Consider the following 22264-nt stretch of genomic DNA (forward strand, 5'->3'; position numbering starts at 1 on the left):
AACTATAACACCAAATTTTCATTCAACATCCTAAACTGGCAAATCTTAGTTTGCTTACTCTGAAGACTGACACTTCAAAACATCAGACTTTCCTTATGTACTTTTTTCCCTAGGTCAATTTTATTTATACTTTTAAGAATACTTGGATCAAGTGGCATCATATAAAGCAAACCAGACAGATAAACCAAAACCAGGTCAAAGGACTAATACTATTTTCCCCTCAGTGGATCTATAGCAAAACATAGCCACATGGTCTCACAGAATGCTTCCTGGAATCTAATAAAAGAAGTGCTGAAAATGCCACAAAAAAAAATAAGAGATACTGGAAACTTCCAGAGGGACATATTAATGAGTTTTCTAACTTGACTATAGTTAATTTTTTTTGGTTTTCCAAATTACATTTTGATCCCCAACTAGAATGAATCTGAAGCTGGTGCACTGTGTCTGTACTTATTTCACTCTTCAGCTTGTGAACAGTTTATTGAAAACCACTTGTATTTATGCCAACATTGTTTTAAAATTATAGCCATCTTTGGCAGCCAGGCAGCTGAACCAGATGCTTCAATGCAATTTCTGGAAACTGAAAATAAAAATACAACAATTCAGAATCCTGGTAGGGAAGGACTAGTACTAAAATATGCCATATCTGATCTGTAGGACATACAGCACAAGAAGACTCCAGGTCTGGAGGAGCTCAGGCATAGGAGCATGGAACTACTTCAGCACATGATGAGCGTGGTGGCATTTTTAGTTCCCAAACAAGTTTCATAAACAGTGCTGAGCTCCTAGCCTCTCGAGCTAGATTGCTGGCAGTCTCTAAGTTATCTAACATTAAGCCTATCTTGGGCATATATAGATTGCACTGAAGCTATGATACTTTTTTCCACAGAATAAGTATTATTGTGTTCTATCATAACTGTGCTTGTCTAGTGCTTTTTTCTTGCCTCATAAGGGGTTTGGGTTTCTTTTGTAGCTGCTCTGTAGCACAAGGAATTGTACTGCTGCACTCACTATGATAACATACTCCTGTGTATGTTACACAAAATGTTTAACAAGGTACAGTGTATTATAATGTTTCTGCATTTTATTTTCTACACATGCTTTCTGTACCTCAAGTATAGCAAAGTATTCTATATTGGATAGAAGGCAACTGCTGTTGTGTGGACTCTTTTTCACATAGGCTTTACCTTTTTCATTCCCACCAGAGCAGAATAAATCATTGGTACCGTTGCTTCTTTTTGCTACCAAAAGAGGTGTTCAGAAGTTTTGTGATACTAATGCTGTTCTCCTTGCTCCAAAGACTGAGCCTAGCAGGTTAACTTCATTTTGGAGGAAAAAGACTGGGAACATTTCAGTATAACTAGTTTCCTTTATATATCTATTTACTACCCATGGAACAGAAATTATCATACTGCTTTCTTTAGCCCACTCCACCCTGAGATCTTTACCAAAGAGAAGGATCAGGAAGAAATACTTTTCGACATTCATATTGAAGCGTGACAATTCAATAAATACTTCTAAACCATCTTTCCCATTAATGCCACCACCACAAAGACACAGTGTTTGAGTTTCCAGCACTAAGGGGGTGAGGTTAGCTTTAATATTTTGAAACATGAAAGTAATTCCTTTTTAAAAATTTCCACACAGTGATACTCAGCCAAATATTAAACCATTCTACTATTGTAAAGATATGCATCTTAGATGAAATCATCACTGACATTCTTACCCTAACCATAGGCCCATGTTTTCACTTAAATTGTAACAAATTAAATAGGACTCTTCATTATGCAGCATAAATTAGATATCTCCAGAGTATGGAACAAACTTGGGATGTATCACACAGGTTTGGTCTAGGGAGAGGTGTTAGGTTTTCTTTAACCCAGGATCATATCAGTGGTCCTATTTACCAGTGGAGTCCACACACAGCTGCATCTGAACACCTGAAAGGATAAGGAACCACAGCAAGGGAACAAGCCTCTGGGAAAAGAGGAAGATTTTACAGATGAAAACCAGCTTACCATGAGACTATGCCCTGACACTGGGCTCAGGGTTTTGTGTTATTTCCTCCCTTTTGACTTAGAGACAACTTGTTAAAAACATCTATACAAAAGATTTATCTTTTTGCAATAAACTAAAATAAAATGCGATTCCTTCTCTAGACTTCAGAATATTTTAGCACCCACTAAACATTAAACAAGCTCCCATCAGTCAGTGGAAACTTTCTTAGTAATGCTGATGAGCTTTGTATCAAAACCAATAAAGGTTCCTGTCATTATCACCTGTTATCACCTTATATTCAGAGCTACATTTATAATATTCACACATTTATAATACATGTATAAATAGCTGCTAGAGTTGATTATGATCAATATCACCTTTACAGAATGGTAAGAAATATGATTTGATTAGTTTAGTGGGCCATTTTTGTTCCTTTTTTTATCTTTTTTTTTTTTTTTGGTCATTCATTTAATCAAAGACATACAATTAAAAATTATATAGTACTACTAAGGTTTCTGTAGAATATCAAGTTTTAGAATATCATGTTTTCCACTGGCGCTGCCAGAAAAGGGTATTGATTTCACCATGTCTTGTTTCTATCTAGACTCTCAGCAACAGGTAGTAATTTCATCCATTGCTGCCTGGACCTGAAAAACGAGCTTTTCAAAAACTGAACTTCTGTTGGAGACAGAACAGAAGAATTAGCAATTCACATTCAGTGAATTAGCAGTGCACCTTCAGTGCAAATGTTGCCTCTCCGGAGAATACTACATCTATGTCCTTAGCATAACTAGACAGAAAAGTAAGCATCCAGCAGAAGACATTTTTGCAAAGGCATTGGCTACCAAAATCTGCATCAAACTCAGCTTAAATCGTTGTTTTAGTGGTGCAGAACTCTGTTTTTTTTTTTTATTTATTTTATTTTATTATTATTTTAATAAAAACTTATCAATGAAGAATAAAGTGCAGGATGTCAAACAATGCTGTCAGATATTAGATATCAAATAAGGATTTTTTTTTTTCCACCTCTGAGGGACCACAGCCATAAGCAACCCACACTGGGACAGGGACATGAGGACCAGGGGACTGCAGCCAGAGGCGATGCACACCAGGGCAGAGGAACAACAAAGAGTAAGTGTTATACAGGGTCCCCAGCCTCCTGCACTGCCTCACCCAAGGGACTGGGAGGCACTGTGTAACACCCAGTAAAAGGGGAGGTGAGACCACAATGGGGCAGGAGAGGTGTTAGAATGAAATTGAGCTGGGGGAAAGGGTGTTTCTTTCCCAAGGTGTTTATTTTCTGTCTCATAACATGAATCAGTGACTGAAAGTTTGCATTAATTTGTAGTAGTTCACAAGATTAAGTAAAATTCCAAGCTGAGATACTTTTGCTTGCAACAGTAGGTAATATAGATACCCTGCCTATATCTACTTATCAGCTAAATACCAATCCTGTATGACTTTTAGAGCCTGAGGCAAGTTTTTAATGCATTTCCTGCCCATTTCCTATTACCAACTGAGAGGCACTCAGCAGCTGTTCTCATTCCACTCAAAAGAAAAAGACCCTGAAGTACCAAATTTGGGCTAGGTGTAAGGAGCTAGCTGTAGAGAGCAGGGCTTTTCCTGTCCTGGTGTAGTCAGGTTGCCAGAACAAGCTCCAGCTGCTTTTCTGCCATAACATTCTCCTTGTTATTAGAGATCTCTTAAATTATGACTTCTATCACCTGACTGTATAGAGAAAAGAAAGACACCTCAGAAATCTGAAAATGGATGCAAGCAATAAACTGCCACTTTTGACATGCTATTTTGCCTACGAATACAGAACTAAAGTAGTACATATAAATTCTAAGTGGGAAAGAAACTATCAATCTTACTTCACCAGTATTTTGGGATAAGGACTGTTCCATACAATCCTCAAGTCACTAATACCACAGTCCTTTGATTTTGTATTTTTTTTCAATCTTATAATATCAGTTTATGTGTGAATGCTCATTTGTTTGAAATATATTAAATTACAACATACAAAGATAATAGCAGAAGGCAGCTCTCAGAGAACTACATGAGAAAAAATACATCATCACACCTCTCAGAAATTGCATTTTCACTTGCTTTTCTGGGCTTCAATTTTTGTCATGTATTTGGGTATAGAAATATGGGATTATAACCATAATATGAAAATAATGAAAACAGCTGAAACTTGAAAGCATTATATGGTTAACTGTCAGTAAGAATGAAAACCTGCTTTATTTTCTTTCATATGTAATTTTGTGTTCAGAAATCAAGTTGCATAATTTACTAGTAGAACGATCATTAGAGATTTAAGGGGACTCTGTAGTGCAGTTGCATATTTGTTGTGTGTACATTTTGCTGTCAGCCTATAAGTACCTCTAACTGAAGCAATATACAGCTATCAAATGCCTTTGTGGACCTAGACATATACTCGTGAGAGCCGGTAACCACTGACATGAAAGAAAATCCCACTTTTAGAGGAACTTCTTCCACTTTTCATACTAAACATACCCTAACCATATGCCTGTTAGGAAGACAGGTACTGCATATTCATGTCATGACCACATTCACTGGAGACTTCCACTCTGAGTGGTATTCACTTTATTCTGCCTCCTGAAAGTTCAGGATCTGATCAAGATGTGTTTACTATGAGCAGTATAGATGTATGGTGAGTACTCAGAAACTACCACTTACTCTGAGCCACTGGGAACCTGATCAAATTCAGCGTAAAAATTTGCAACTATTATGTATTAGACCTGCATTTGGATTAAGTCTGTACCATTCCCAAAGGTTCATTATTGGGTTTACTTTCATTTTAGAACCAGCTCCTTCCTCTCCCATGGTGGTACCTAAGACGTGTTCATAAAAGAAACAGTCTGACATGTCAAATAGGGAAAATGAAACCTCACTCACATATGTGAGGATCTCTGATAATGAATTAATTCTACATAAAAATAATAACTAAAAGTGAGCTACAGCCACTACCATACAAATGGGATTTTGTCTACTTCCTTTACAAAACCCAGATTTAATCCATTCCCTCTTACCTCCTCTCCTCCCAACTCTTTAGAAAGTATTTAATATTACAGCATATATAGTCTAAGGAATCTTTGTTATATGAAAAATCTAAATCATATACTAGGTAAAATTCAGAAGCAAAGTTAAAATAACAGGCCAGGGTAGATGAAGAAATTGTAATGGAAACTCAGAACTGTAAAAATTGGAGTCTTTTCATCTTGGATGCAGGAATTATGATTCTATTATATTTGTCATAGGCAGGAGGGGAGGGGGAGGTAAAGTACTTTGATACTAGCTAAATTTAGTGCCAGATTCAAAAGCTGTGAAGATAATACTGCTGCATTTGAAAAAATGAAAACTTCAGTTTCATACCCCACAATACTGATGTTCAATGTTACAGCCAACTCAACTTTGAATATATTTTTATCCACATCATACCTTATTATTTCCTTGCCAGTGTTGCTCTTTTTTTTAATTAAGGAAAAAAAATAGTCTTCAACTGGTGACTTCAACTATAAAAGTAACTCTGCTTATCTCATCTTTTTAAAGCTTACTATTAAAATTAGAAGACCAAATTGTAAAAATAAAACTTTAAAAAAAAGTGAAAGACACTTAATTTTTTTAAGACAAACATTGGTAAAGATGGCCTGGGAGAAATTTTGCATTGGGAGAATGTTTTGGAACCTTTTGGGGGTTTATTAGAAACATTAGGGACAGGGTTACAATAGACAGGAAGAGAAAGCCAGGATCCCCAGCTGCAGCAGCCCCAGCATGGGCCTGCCAAAACCCAGTGTAAGCTGCAAAAGCTTCTTTTTCCAGCAGAAAATTTGTGGTTGCTGTCAAGATAGACAAGAAGAAAAAGGTTAGATCTGCAGGAGCAGTGGGGCTGGGAAGCAGCTGCCCAGGCACAGCACAGGCTGCAAAGGGACCTGTCCTGGGAGAAAGTTTGCATCAGGGCCATGCCTCCAGGGACCTGCAGATTTTTTAGGATTATTTTTAGAATGTGGGTTAAAGCAAAGATAAAGCCTAGATCCTCCTGTGAGTCGAGTTATCAGCTGCCTGTCCTCTTAGGTGTATGCTTCTACTGCTTCTGAGCTGGGGAAGTTTTTATTCACTTACTGAAGTTTGGGGGGGGGGGGTGTTTGAGGTTTTTTTAAGGTAAGGTTGTTCTCATGTTTCATCAGGTCAAGTTCAGCTACATCAGCTGTATTCTCAGGATAGCTCAGTCATCACTATGTTGGTGAACTCCACCTCTCCCTCTGATACCCTTTCATACTACTGTTCATCTGTCAACAAAAAAAAAGGCCACTGGTCATTTGACTTAATATTCAACCATTTATTTTGCATTTTTAGCATTTTAACTCATTGTCTGTGGTCATTCTGTTCTATAAATTTTGTCCTATGAGAGAAACAGAAATGTGGTGAAGAAGCCTTATTTGTGTTTTGTGGTTAAATTCTCGTTTTACTTACAGTGTCATCAATCTGCTATGTTAAGTGAAACAGTGAAGTTATACAGTGACTAATGGGTGAAAACTATTCCATGTCTCCTGAATCATAGCAAATGACAAGGTGTTTCCAATAGTTCTTAAATCAACTGGCCCCTGTCCTGAGAGGCATCTTAATCTTTATCATTATCACACTATCTACTAATTGGTTCAGTACCATTAAGAAACGGCACTACTGGAAGATCTCCAGGTATTATGAACCTAAGAGCAATCATGCCTGTTACAGCCTGGCTCTGTGATTTCCTTTTTGCCTCTTCCCAGGGTTCACCTTGCACCGAGCTGGATGCTACACAAGCAATTCCTTCACCGTAACCATGGGAACCAAACGCAGAGCATCATCTGGGATGCAGAGGCTTGACCAATGTTTTTAACTTACTGTGACACTTTGTTTTAAGGATCCAGGCTAGTTAGTGTAAAGGTTTTTACAGATTAGTGGTTTCCCTACCTGAAAAACACAGTGAAGGTCAGCTGTTGAAAATACTAATTCTGTATTTCAAGCAGAGATTTATAGTTCTGCGTAGAAAACTGTCCTTTTCAGTAAATAACTGCAGCAATAAGAAAATAAAACCATCTATCATGAACACATGAATTCTTAGCAATCCCCTGACCAATTTAAGCGATGTGCCCATAAAACTGGAAATCTCAAGTTCTCTTTCTGTGTAACCCACTGGCTGTTAATCTTGTTCAAGTCAGTCAAACCACCTGTGTCTCAGTCTCTGTGTATTAACCTACATCAAGTATGTAAATACCTGGTTGCTGAGCCATCTAATTTATTCAAGCTCATTAAACAGATTTCCCAGACAGAGGTAGTACAGAAAACCTTAATATTAAAAGTGACGATTGGTCATAGTGAGAGAGCATGGCCAAGACAAATTGAACATAAGAAAACTGTAACCTACAAAGCCTCCTGAGTAGAGACAACTGAACTGGATATTGAAGAAAAATACAGTCTCATCTAAAATTTCTTCCATATTCTTTGCTTTGTTTGGACCGTAAATATTCCAAGCACAGTTTCTTCTTCCATTTGAGCTTTCAGGTGCTAGAATGGAAAAAATGTTTGATTTATATTTTTTTTCCCTTAAAAGAAGTTTTGTTTATGTTCCATTTTTTTGAGAAAGACTCAGGACTACTGACTAGGCTGAATTTTAGTGGGTAACACATTCCTAACACGATAATTTACTTTCCTCTTTGTTTGAAGCAGAAAATAAATTATCATCCCTCTCTCCATCTGCCATGTCCTTCCCTCACTAATAAAAAAATTACTCTCAGATCTGCACACAGAGCCACTCAGTATATACACCCAGTGATGCCAATACTGATTAAAGTGGTAGTCTAAAGCTCAGATGGAAATATGTCTTTTTAATAACATCCCAAGTGCACAGAAATTCATATTTTAACTGAGAGGTTTATTTTAATAGGAGCATAACAACTTATCTGCCCACTCTGCTTTCTCACCCTTTCAACCTTCATGCTGTACAAATTTCTACTGTGTTCATCTTTAAACCTTACAGCTGTCCTCTACTCGTTATCTGTAACAGTAATCCCAGATTTTTTTTTGCCTCAAACAATACTGCAGCATCGCACTAGGACATAACAGCAAGTTTAATGGATCCCTGACTCTTCAAATCTACTGGCTAGATACACAGAGCACTCACTGTCAAGTAAAAATAGCACCTGCAATGACCCAGTCTAAAGGAATCTTATTATAATTTTTACTGCCTAAGGCTCTAGTAATAGTCATCTGTCACTCTGTGAACAAGCATTACATAGATGTTTTCACCAACACACGAGCAGAACATACCAAGTGAAGTCAGAAGTCAATTAGGCAAATTTCAAGTTTATCTGCACAATGCTTTTCTGTTTTTCAATTAATGCTTAACTTAGGAAACATGATGTGTAGGCATCTTTACAGTAATATAAAGTATTCTCTTGCTTTCACCATAAACCATAAATTTATTCAGAACTGTGCTAATTCCTACTACTATGTAAAAAAAGTAAAGCAAAAATTTTTATATAGCATTAGATCACTGTATATTGCATGGCTTTTTATAAGTGTTGATGCTGTTACAATGTCAAGGCTAATTTCTTATAGGTCAGTAGCCATCAAGCCTGTATTTATTTTGATTCTAATGTTGCCTTCTAATCAAGAAGCCAAACTGAGGTTCTCAGGAAAAATTTCAGACATCAGGCAGCAAGTATTTAAAATTAAATTGATGTGGTAAAAATACAAGCTCTTCAATGACAGCATTTACCCTAGAGGAGGATCTATATTTGAGCCTGTTACCATCCAACAACTCAGACAGCATCTCAGAGATGAAGGGCTTTTTACTTTCCTAAACTAAAAACCACTGAATAACATCCTTATCCAAATGCTGAGATTGAGTAAACAGAAAGAACAAAAATATCAAATACTCTGTTTCCGAAAGAGGACATCATCTTATTTCTACCATATTTGTAAGGCGTTTGGCACACTATTGCTTTTTGGTTGTTTGAATCTTTCTCCATCCTCAATCATTACCCACTCCACCACACATATACTCTGGCAGAGCCATCTTTACAAGCAGATATAGCTGATAAAACATTCTTCCCAGTGCTGAAATAAAGATTACTAAAATCATAAGCACTACTGTAGAATAAGCAAATGTATGTGATAACGGAGGGCCTAAAGAATTTGCTGTAGAGTCCCTTAAAGTAAAAAATCCTCATTTAATTGAAAAATCTTTCCTGAATTCATCCCTGTGTTACCTATTCCAGTATCTCAGATCTATGGATAAGGAACAGAACACACTTTTATAACTACAAGGTAATAAGTGAGATATCAGTTGATTGTATCTTCTAGAATTGTAGAAGAAAGAAAGAAAGAAAAAAAAAATGAAAAGTACTTCTCCGACTCAGATTCCAAAAGCAGAATCCCCCCTCTGGCCCCCACACCTCTGCCTACATTCCAGAGAGACATACTACAGAACATACATTACAGGATGATGTACCACAGCCTCCTGTGCAGTCCTTATCTCTGGCTAATTATTTCAACCAACATAAAGGCAACCACGTCATATGCTTTAGGTTTTTTCTCCAGAAGAAAACCAACCAGACAAGAAGCCATACTGCTTTTCCACAAATCCTCCAGTGTGGAGGCCACAAGTACATACCTGTTTGAAGGCAGACCTGGACAGGGGTAGCTGTCAGGAAGCAATGCTGACACACCCTGTGATGACAGAGCATCAAGGTCACAAAGCTGATCTACTTCTTTATTTGTTATTATTCAGTACTGTTATTATCCCAATACTATTACCAACCTTTTCTGCTACTCAGACACCTATCCTTTGTTTTGTATTTTCTGATTCACACAGACCTGATCAAATATTTTTCTTTCCAAAGAGGAATTCTCAGAGCATCTTTGCCACAGATCATACACGTCAAGTCTGGCCATTCAAGGACAGGCTTTCACGATCTTTGGGTCCAAAGCAGCTCACGAGAACTACAGATTATGCAGTATGAACTACATAACAAGTCTATGCAGAAAATACAGCCAGGTTCTTTTGGATTATTTTTTCCATACCCACCAGTGAAAAAATAGACACTTGACTGCAACAGAATTTATGTGTTCTCTGTGTGCTTTTCTTCTTCTGTCACAAACTACTTATACTCCACATGTTTCTTCTGTTCACAGGAATTCATCTCCAAGAAAGACACAGAAAGACCCAGGAGAACAGTTTGTAGGCTGAATGCAAAGTCAGCAACAAAAGATCTGATCACAGAGCAGTGTTTTTAGAGAATAATATTTATCCCATTCATCTTTTGTTTATTATCATCATTTAAGCCATTCTATTTTGTGAGCTATTCTCCAAAGGAACCATTTTCTTCCACACAGGACTGCGTATTCAACTTCTGCCTTTGTCATCGTGTGGATGCATTCTCTTCCATATGTTAAGTTCTATCACCTGTTATCATCAGCAGTTTCAAATAATTCCCATTTGAAAACTATAGTTTCATTATATATAAGCTCTAAATTTATTAGCTTATCATGAATGTCACTAGAAAAGAATGTTTTTAAAATAAAAGAGGTAAAAACAATATAAATGTAATTAAAACAGCCCATCCATCATTTAATCTTTGTGATAAAATACTGACTTAAAATGCCAATAATTTTTTTTTTTACTGTCTTATCTATATACTCAAGTTGAATTCTAAGATTCCTCCACTGTTATGGATTCACATAAAGGTGCATGCAGACATTTAAATCTTCCCTGTATACAAACTTTGAACACCAGAATATGCATGCTTAGTTGCAAAAACAAGTCATGCCAACAGACGCACTGCTAATTGTTGGCTTGATTTGATGAATAATGAGCTGGCATCAGGACATTAGAATCTCAAGCAACAGAGAAGCTTATTCAGAAGCACATAATTTCCATGTTATTAATGAGAAACAAATATCAGATATGTTACAGAGGAGGGGGATAACTGGAGGCTTTTTCTTTCCTATATCAGACAACTAAAAAGTCCTATAACTGTCACCAAATAAAAAAAAAAAATTTAAAAACCCCAACAAACACAGAAAAACAAAAGGTTTTTTCCTTATTTGAACATACTGCTTTGGGGTTGGTTTGTTTCTGGGTTTTGTTTTTTTTTTTTTTTTTTCCTGAAAGATGATGCACAGTAATAATACTTGCATGGATTTTCTCCCAGGAATCAGAAGGGAGCCCAAATATTCATCATGGATCAGAATCACAGGCATACTGTGAAACATACCTCTTATAACATTTCGTTGTGATACAAACCCAGTCTCATCTTCAAAAATGGTTTACACTAAATCTTCGTGTTCATGTCTCTTTCTATTTATTTTCATAATAACATATGCAAACTACTATACAGATAATACATACAAAGTAACCATTTGCATGGAATTATTCTGGAAGTATGTGAAAAACAAAGTGAGTATTTTCAGGTGAATTATGTATTTAAAATCAATACAATTCATTCATTTTTTTCACAGGCTTGAAATTCCTTTCGCTTATGACAAGTGTCTGATGATCAACAGACTATATTCAAATTTTTCATTTCAACCCAACTGAGCTAAAAGATTCATAAAATTTCATTTAGTAACCCAGCTTTCAGTTGCTTTCATAAGTGGTATGTAAGGATTAGATTTTAATAGACCTCCACTGACACCTTTGACAAAGTCATTCAGCACTTAAGCGTCAAAGTTTATTTTGAGTGTCCGATATCCCCCAAAGTATGGGAGAACTTTTGAAATCTGGCATGTATGACAGCATATTAATAACACTTCAGGTATATTTGTTCCAAATTCTATTAAATACCAGAGATGTTTTTCTTCTCTAAGGTTATGCAGCACTGACAACCCAGAGAATGAATGCTGAGTTTCTAAATGTAACACACAATTCAGTCACTGGTCCAGTGTCATAGCATACCTGTTTCAACAAATGGAACAAAAGTATTCACTCACTTCCTTCCAAACCTATAAAGACACAAAGTAAAAGAAGTATTACAAATTAATCCACTTAAATGCTTGGTGCTTCTGGAAGGTTAGACTTGCAAGTAGAAGTAGCATTATGTGTTTGGCTAGGTTTTGTTAGGCTGTTTTTAAAAATTAGGTAGCATATTTGGAAGGGGCTGACAAACTTTTGGACACAGGAGCTCTCCAAGCCTGAAACAGGAGCAGCAAAATCCAAAACCAGATACAACTTGAGCATAATTCCTCATAGTTTCAGCTGAGTCACAGTTAAACCACCTTAGAGAAAAGCAAGTTGGACACAGTGGATAAGAAGAATGTTAACACAGAGAGGTCATGGTAACTCCTAGAAGGCATGCTCCATCGGACACACAAAAGGCAATAAGTGAAGAAGCTTATACTGTGGCACAAAATTTAAGGTCCAGAAGAATCATGAATTTCATGTCCCAGGCTTGGTTTTGGATGGTTTTCAACACTTGATTATCAAGAACAAAAGACCACAGATCTGTTCTGCAAAACATTCTCCCTTTGGTAACTATTATTGTTTGCTTCTTATTGCATATGAGGGTTTACTCTTATGCCAAATTGTTCTTCAGATCCCTCTACATTTTTCTGAAATTATGAAAACCACTGTAATTCTAGGACAAGAAAATATTAGATTCAGTGACTGATTCAGAGTAACCTCTGGAAAATACTTTCCAGTGTTGGTCTAATAGCTGTAATGTTCATCACTTCTCTTTAAGGTTGTAAAATATATTTCCAAAAATCCTAATTTTCTGCTTCATTCACATGAAAATATCTTTGGCATTTATGAAAAATAAAATTATTTTCCTTAAATTATGGAGCTGTTCTAAATACCCTTTTAAGAACAAAGACCTTGCCCAGATAATCAAAAACAACTAAAAAATTGCTATTTAATAGGCAAGAGCTAAATTTTATCACTATGTTTTAGGTCCACAGCCAGAGACTTTTGTGGAATATGGCCTATGTTCTTTGCTTCTTATTAACACTAAAACTATCTAGAACAATTTGATAATTAGCAGGAAATGCCACTTTGTCTTCCAACAGGACAGACAGACTCTTTCTTTTCCCTTCCCCAGAAAGAAATGAAAGGAAAGGGGAATTTTGACTTCATGGACAGCTTCACAAAAGAAAAGAGCAGAAGGAAATATCGATAAAGAGATGGATAAAAAGAGGGGAAAAGACAGGAAGTTTTCCAAATTCAGTGTTCCAATCACCTTCCTCTCAAAGGGTACCTCAGGTTAAAACCTTGGTATCTGGCCTCATATCAAATATATCAGCAGTTCAACTTGGTAAAGATTCATGGTGTCAGATCCATTTCTATAACAAACAAATCTTGCCCAAGTTGTGTGCTTAGCTCACATACTGCATAATACTTTTAATTTCCACATAACAGTGATCTCTTTGTTCTATCCCTTCTTGCACTGACAAATTTCACAGCAAGGAAAAATATGTTTGCAGTACAGATTGGAATGACATCATTATAATCCTCTAACATGCCAGGAGATGTGGGACATTTTAGGTCTAAAGAAGTCAAAGAAAATTAACAGAAGAGAAGTAGTAGTTCTAAAGGAAGATACCATTGGTCAGCATATGACTTGTTTTATTTGCTTGTTTTGAACTTTTCACTGCTTACCAAACAGAAACGTGGGGTTTTGTTTTCCAAAGGAGAAAATATATTTGTATGAAAATTAAACTGCAACCTTTTAGCAGATGTCATGTTTGATATACCCTGGTCATAAGGACAACAAAGTAAATGACTGTATATAAACAGTCCTCACATTGCTAAGAGTCTGCAGAAAAATGTGCACACACAAAATGATTCAGCAGATTCATTGCCAGGTCGTTAAATGGCTTTACATAATTTAATGAAATTTAAATACAGTAAAAGGGTAAAGCTTTGTTGCCCAAACTCTCATTTCAGTATTTTCTCTTTCATGAAGTAAGCAGAAAGAACCAAAAGAGAGCAGCTTTAATTAGCTTTGTTCTAATCAGATTTAGAAATTAGACAAATAGATGGTTCAGAATATATCTATTTCGTTCAGAATAAAAATAATTCCTAAGAGAATCTGAGATTGCAGCATTTCCTGTAACATAAGTAATGAGGTCTGTGTGGGAGGAGGCCTTATATCAAAATAATTTGGTAAAGATTATCATAACAGGGGTGTTTAGGGGTTTAAATTTTTCTCATATCCCATATCTTTTTTTTGTCTTTTTTTTTCCTTCACATTTGAGAGAGTCAAGTGATGCAGATCTCCTATCAAACAGTGCCAAAGAAATTTGCTTCTCTTGAAAAACAATATTTGCATAAGCCCATTTATGCAGCTGAGCTTCTCTCCCCAAGTAACTCTTCAGGTCCATGTTGTATTGCCTTATTAATGGGAAAGCTGAATAATGTTAGGCAAACCTGGGGCAGGAAAACACATTATGATATCAAATTTAAAGCCCTAAGTAGCATACAGCTCTAATTCTGGTTCAGAGTTACCTGAAAGTAGTAAACGGGTCCATGTTTACTCCTATTTTATGAATAGAAGCAACTGCTCTTCTGATCTCAGTACAAGGAAAAGACATGGACAACTTTGGAAATTTTCTCAGTGTAAACTGCTCATAGTTCAAGGTGGGTGTTCCCAGCTACATTTGCACCATATGTTCCCTATTCAGGTGCACCAGCACCCCATCAAACATTTTGAAGCATACCTCCGCGGTGCCTCTCCTCAGAATTAACTCAGGCTGAAACTGTTGGCCACGTTATGCTGGTTGTAGCTGCTACAGGAGGTAAGCAGCTGAGGAGTGTACAGAAGCAGGGAGTGCGGTGCCCCTGGGGGCTTTAGCCCGGGTTTAACATTACTGAAACAATTCAACTCACTTTTATTGAATTAGAATTATCAGTATTAATTTTAGCTAATGAACTTAGGTATTTCCTGTCCTGAGATTTTCAAGGCTCCACACAGCTCTGCTCCTATCTCAGTTGTTAAACTCTTAAAGGTCATAGATTAATATATAGTGGCTTTTGCAGCCAGTACTTTTAATATTTTTTCTGTACAAACAGTGATTAACAAGACTTATCATACAAGTCTTGATCAAGAAAAGCACTTAAGCACATGCATAATTTCAATTTCTTGAGCTGAACATTCAATCTGACAAGACCAGGCGCGCGCTTGAAGTTAAAGGCATGTTCCACTGCTTTGCTATTTATAAGTGAGAATGTTTACTACTATACAAGGAGAAGCACAACCCAGTGAAACATATTTCTGCTTTGGGTAAAAAAATAATGTTCTCAGATTTAATCCTTGGAGTATGCATGAATTTACTTACAGTTTTAACATCTTCCCTGAAGATGTTCTTCAGGACAGGTCTTATTCTCAACTGCACTGAGAAAAATCAAGTCAAAGATTTCTTTAGGCAGCTCTTCATAGTAATTTCTTTATATTTAAGTATACAGGACCCAGCAGATTCACTTAAATCTAATGTCTTCTCCATTATCCTAAAATACACTAACCTCACTCTTCTGCCTCTCCATTTCAGCAGCAATTTTGTTCCACAACTCATTATGCTAATAAAGGGGAAAACTTGATTAACCTAGAAGAATTTAGACTTATCAATCACCTCAGCTCAATGTAAACTGGTATTGAAATGAAAATGCTTGAAAAACTCTACCACATCAGAGGCTTACCAAAAGCAGCACTTAGAGAGAAAACCACATTTTGATAACAGAAGTAAAATATAGGTAGTTTACAAAACATCTCACCGTTAAAGTGTATTTGTCTGCTTGATGCTTTACTAAATCAAAACTCTTCTTGTGAAAAAGCTACTCTTAGAGAGGGTTTTTATGCCAGGGACATTATGTAAACAGCCAACCAATTCTTTTCAGTAAAGATTGGTATTTATTAGGAAGGCCTATTTATGAAATTCGAGAGATTAGACAGATACCTTGTGCCTGCAATTAAAAAAACTCTCAAACAGAAAAATGCCCCTGGAATTGATATTACAGGCTAGAACAGAACATTGAAAAATACCATAAAGAAACAGTAAAGTGATAATGACTTCCTGATTAAGTGCTTGACAACCTGTCCAACTATAACAAGCACCAAATACCACACAATTTCACAGATTGGTAACTTGAATCTCCACCTAAACAGATAATTTTGAAATATCTGCAAACAACCTGACACATCTGGGAATGTTTTTGCCCATCTCCAGTTTGTTCATCCCCGGCATGCATTACAGATCCTGGCTAATAAAGGAAATATTATTTTAATAATCTTATTACAATGAAAACATTGCAGCTCTAAACTGGACAATGTCAACTCAACAAGACAAAAAGTGTCTGTAACATTTGTGTGCTTTCTAGGAATAACGAACTAAGATCTCAAGCCACTACCTCAATAGAGTAATAAATAGCAATAAGAAGTGGCAGTATAAGCTTCATTCTGCATGACTGTACCAGTGTGTCATAGCCCTGTTCTGTAAATAGTCACCTCTTGCAATGCACGGATCACTCAGTTTTCTGCACTGTTCTTTCTGTGGTCACTGTACTGACCACGGTAACAAAACTAGAAACATGCTGAATTTCCTAAACTGGAAACATGCTGACCAACAGCTGATTTCACACAGGTCACTGTAAACTTTATGCTCACCAGCTTTAGAGAAAACATGAGAAGGCAGGACACAGAGCAGGGGCTAGAGACAGAGCTCCAGGAGTTTCATCCAGTCATTACCAGCTCTGGGAAGAACATGCCAACACCAGCCAGCACCAGCATCCTCACGTGCCCCTCTCCCTCACACAGCCCACACCATGAGAACAGAGAGGTAAGGGAGGAGACAGGAGACAAGTGCAGTAGCCAAGCTTCCACAGAAGTAAAATATATCCAGTTTTAGTCCTCACACCTAGCTGAACACTCTAGAAAATTCACCAAACTGTAAGGGTTGCTGGCTGACTGGGATGTTGTTTTTAAAAATAATTAAAAAAAAAAAAATATTGCTCAAGGTGTTTTAAGATTATTCTTGTTTTCTCCATTCCCCTCCCTGACAAATTTCACCATTTTGTGAGAGAGTATGCACTCAGAGAAACTGCAAGGTGTCTATTTTATTTGCTTTGGGGTTTTCCATTTGAAGTATATAAAAACCTCACGAAAAAAAAATTATCACTTTGTCTCTCTAACATACAGTTTTTAAAGTGATTACAGAGACAGAGAAAAATCTATGGAAAAAAAAATGTAGAAAATTATATACTTTGAGCTAAAAATAGAAAATACTCAGCTGTATACTTTTAAGTCATTGTACTTTAAAAGTGTCATTCTAATTACCTGAGTTTTGGGGATTGTGCCAATACTACCTGGAAAAAGCACTCTTATCTAGCCATCAGATGCAAAACAGAAAAACAAATTGCAAGAATTATTGAGCTTTTGGAGTTTGGAATGATTGAGACCTAGTTAAAGAAACATATGCTACTTTGATAACATAGCAGCCTCTACTCCATGTACTCAAGGATATACTATAAAACAAGACTTGAAACAACACACCGAAAAATTAAATACGGTGTCCCTGTATCCTGTCTGGTAAGGCTCCTATACTCCATGTTATGGCTCATGGAAGTTTCAGGCTTTCTTGTCACCTACAGAAAAAAGAATGATACCTGATACATCATAAAGACAGAGCAACATGGAAAAATGATAGCAGATCCATTGTAAAGCCTTCAGTATATAGTTAGCATATCTAAGTACTTTTAACAAATACGAACCATCACAGTAAGCTTAGCAGTTTTTCAGCACTTGTCATACAGTCATGGTGTTTTTTGATCTGATCAGAGCCTTAAAGCCCAATTAATTCCCTTTATGGTCAAGCCGCAGCCTCACCACCACCATTTTAACTGCTTGGATCCAGGCCAGACTGCTTGACTGGAAGGAGCATTAATCAACAAAGTCTTGAAATGGGAAGGGGTATAAAGTATTGCTATGCTTAACTTAGAAAACCTGCTCTTCTAACAGATCCACAAATCTCATTTTAGTATCATTACATGCATGCAGAGTAATTATGTTAATTCTGCTAATTAGTCAGTATGGGTAAAACTGTGGCCAAGCTCCAGTTTCCCAGCCCTTTCCCTATTATAAGCCGCTAGAAACCAGAAAAGGACTCCACAACTCTTGGTAAAATTTGTTCCTATTTGGATTCAATCCAAGCCATTCTACACAATGCCATTAAAGCACAGCAAACAAGGCTAGGCATTAATGCATAACTGAAGTAGGCTTTATGCTGTCAACATGGATCAGATTCAGACTGGCTCCATTCCAGAATTATGCTTTTAAAAACTTATTTAGTAACAAATTACATAGAAGATAAACAAGCAATTAACCAATCTCACAAGAAGCTAACAATCAAAGTACTCTGTACTGAAGTATTAAACATATTAGGTTGTTGCCTTCACCTATCACTTGGTTCCACAGTACCAATGCTATGTGACTTTCAGTCAGAGCAAAGTCATAGTTAATTGACACAAGTGCATGCCACCATTTCTTAATTTTAAATTCCATGTTTAAAGTACACAACATGATGAAAGTAAGATGGAATACAGATCAAGAAATAGACACTTACATATTCTAAATGTACGTTGTCATTTTCAGAGTGCTCAGAAGGTAGGTCCACAAACACGCTTTTCACAAGTCTGAACACATATCCAAACTGAGTGGATTTACAGCTATATGATATGAGTGACTTCTAGTGTTACTACCTGTATCTGTCAACGTCATGCAGGTACTAGTTTTCATTACTTCAAAATTAGGCCAAACCCCAACTGCTTTATTCATATAGTTACGTTAAAATCAAATAAGAGATGAGGCAGCTCTGAGGTCACTCACATCTCTGCACACTTTAAATTTTCATTAGATCAGACAGATAGACTGGAGCCTAGTTTTTTGTTTCCGCTGAAGTTTAGGAATGAAATAGGCAGAGTTTAAGACAGTCACTTCTTAGTATGCTCAGGAACAGGGTTTTATATACCCAAGGTGACTGAGAAACTCTGAAGCAATTGTTCGAAGTCCTTACTTTGCGTGTTTTTAAGGTTAGCAAGAATCCAGCTAGGAAAGGTAATGACAGACAAGGGTCTAAGTGACACAGTTCTGTCTGTACATCCACATAAGAAATATTTCATGACTTTGGGCTCAGCTGTTTCAGGTTAAGATTAACAGGTAACTGCCCTACTCAGAAAATACATTTGTCGTATGGCGTCCAGGAGGTGATGCATTATATATCTCTGACATTTCCTTACAAAGGATTAGCTATCTTAGCCTATATCCCTTCAATGCATTTTTGTACATCTACCTCCTTCTACTGGACATCTCACTTCCTCCTTTCCACAGCTGTGCTATGACTGAATATAATCTTTTTCAAAAATCCCTCATGCATCACTTCCAGATGTGAGCTTGTCTTCTCCTCCTGTTTCAAAGTCATATGGCATTAAGCTATCTGAATTATTCCGATACATCTTTACTTGCCTCTTTGATCAAGATGTTGCTCACAGGTGCATGTTATTATAGCTCTCAACTATCAATTTATCATCAAATTTCTACAGCTCTACTTATATTTTTTTTAAACAATGACTGGTTACCCATGTCCTTTGGTACATTAACATGACATTGTTTCTATTCCTCCTATGCAGTGTATGTGTGTAATTATTAGTTACAGTTACTGAGGGTGCAGTTACTATAGGTACTGGTATGAAAGATGCAATGCCTATGGGCAGAACCCTATTCAAGGAGTGTCCAACCGCCAAGTGAGCAAATGCTGCTGTCAGAGAATAACCAAGATATATTCACCCGTGGCAGTTCCTCTGACTCTGCCCTGACAAGGCACACCCCTCCAAGCGTATTTTCTTCCCACTTTACTTATTCATGCTATTCCAATTTCTGAAATAACACCAATGGAGAACACCAGGGATGAAAAAAAAAAAAAAAAAAAAAAAAAAAAGCATGGTAGTCTCAAACCACTAAGGAAATTAATTTAACTTTGTTTCAATTGAATGTTGTATGTACTTAATTTGGGAGGGGAAGAATTTACTACAAGGTTAGAATAATAACAGTCGGAATGAGACATAGAAAGTAACAAATGGCTCTTACAATCAGGCTTCACTTTAAACACTTCAGTTTTGCATTCTCATTCTGGAGAAGCTTTGGTGAAAAGATTTGAAACAGCTTCAAGGCACAGAGAAAGTGATTTTCAGATCCAGCTTGCAGGACTTGTGGAAAGAAAAGGACAACACATGGATGTAAATATGTATACCACTGTAGTAGAAGTGAGAAATTCCTAAAAAACCTTGATCCTGGAAGTAAGTGGATCAGTACTCCTCCTATCTGTAACTATCATACTTTGATACAGTGTTCCCAGCATCTTCTTTTAAGCTAAGGTCTCTGTCCGTCCATCCATCTGTCCACCCATCCGTCCACCCATCCATCCATCCATCCAGTATCTGGTCTTTAGAGGCTCTCTGAGGTATTTTGACAGAGTCCTGTCTGGAAAACCTGGAAAAAACACCATCCTACACTGAACAAAGAAAACAGAATTTGGAAAGAATGGATGAATCTGTTACTGCACCAACACATTGCCTGGTTTTCACACAAAAATAATTCCTTTCAACTCTCATCTGACATTGCATGTTACAGACACCAGTGTCAGCAGTGGACTCAAACCTGCTCTATATGTGCTTCACATCAAAAGACAGCAACAACCGTCACTCTGCATATAAACAGCTGTCACTCTACCAGTGGCTCACATATTTGTCACTCAGTAGCTAAATGTGATACTAGAAAAAATTTGCTGGAAGGTAATTAAGTTCAGCAGGTTTGGAGATGACCAAAGTGATTGTTGTACTCAGCACAAACATACATCAGAGACAACGTATACACACACCTGCCTGGGACCACCTTCTAAGACATCTTCTTCCACAGAGATGGTCTAAGAGCTCCAGTCCTGAAAACAATTAGCAGAAAGGTGGAGCCACAAGGAAAGTCTGGATACAGTGTTGTTTCTTTGAGTCTTTCCTTTCAGCGCATCACATAGTTTCCTGCAAGTCAGCTGTCAGATCTCTCTCCTTATCTGACAGCCACTCTGGATGGAGACATTTGTCTGTCTTCTTTGTTGAAGGTCTGATCCAAGGTGACCTCATCTTCCTGCCGAAATCTCTCAGTTCAGACAGAGACAACCTGTTGTGGGCACAATTAACCCCCACTGACTGTACCTTTGACCCATGCACCTCCTGTGTCCTGAGGAGGAGCCTAACAGTGCCTTATGCAAATCTGTTTCTCTCCTCTTATTAAGTGGCACAGAACACTTGGCCAACTTGCAGTGTATGAAATTGAGACCTGCTGAACATACTCACAAATACTGGTACATCAGCTCCCCATCTTCAGAATGGAAGGCAGGTAAGGGCACGCAGGCTGTAGGAAAGCACAGTTCACCAGAATCATCAGCAAATCCTTGACTATCCATAGGGTTTTAATTTCCTGCAGAGGAATGGTTGCTGTAAACAGGTGTTCTGACATCAGTCTAACTTACTAACAGGGGGCTGTTCTTGTCATTACCAAGTACATAACAGAATAACACAATCTATTTTTGCAGAACAGTTTCAAAGATGAAAAGCCTGCTCTTCTATCCTTGCAGTTGTATATCATTAGATTCTGCAATACAGTGGTCATATTTCTACTGCTCCCAAATTGGAGTGATAGAAATTTTTCAAAAATATGTCAAAATATTTTTCCTTAATGCTTTTCCATGCATCTGTTTGGCCATCTTTCAAACAGCTCTACCACATTACACTATACAAACAGAACTAAGACATGGACCCTATCCTGCAACCCTTACTTGCTTGTATAATTCCTCAAACTACCTCACTACAGAAACTGAATCTCTCCTACTACCAACCGCATCTGCTCTCCTAGATTCGCCATGCTGTTATGTGCTCATACATTGCCTTGGTTATTGATGACTCCTGTTGTTCCTTAAGCATCATTCAAATAGGAAAAATACATATTTACATAATAAACACATGTAAATGAGCAAATATACATATGTTAATACTTGTACCAAATTCTGTACACACTCTTACCAATATCAAGAACTGAATCCTTACAGCTGACTGCATTTCATCTTAAACATCGTTAGTATATGTTACCTGTTGATTACCCTGACAATCTCCTCTAAAGACAAAGGAACGCATTTTCTTTCTTTATTTAGTCTCACAGGAATGAAA

Source organism: Tyto alba, unplaced genomic scaffold, assembly GCF_018691265.1.
Source record: "Tyto alba isolate M040663 unplaced genomic scaffold, T.alba_DEE_v4.0 Super-Scaffold_27, whole genome shotgun sequence".
NCBI classification, from domain to species: Eukaryota; Metazoa; Chordata; class Aves; order Strigiformes; family Tytonidae; genus Tyto; species Tyto alba.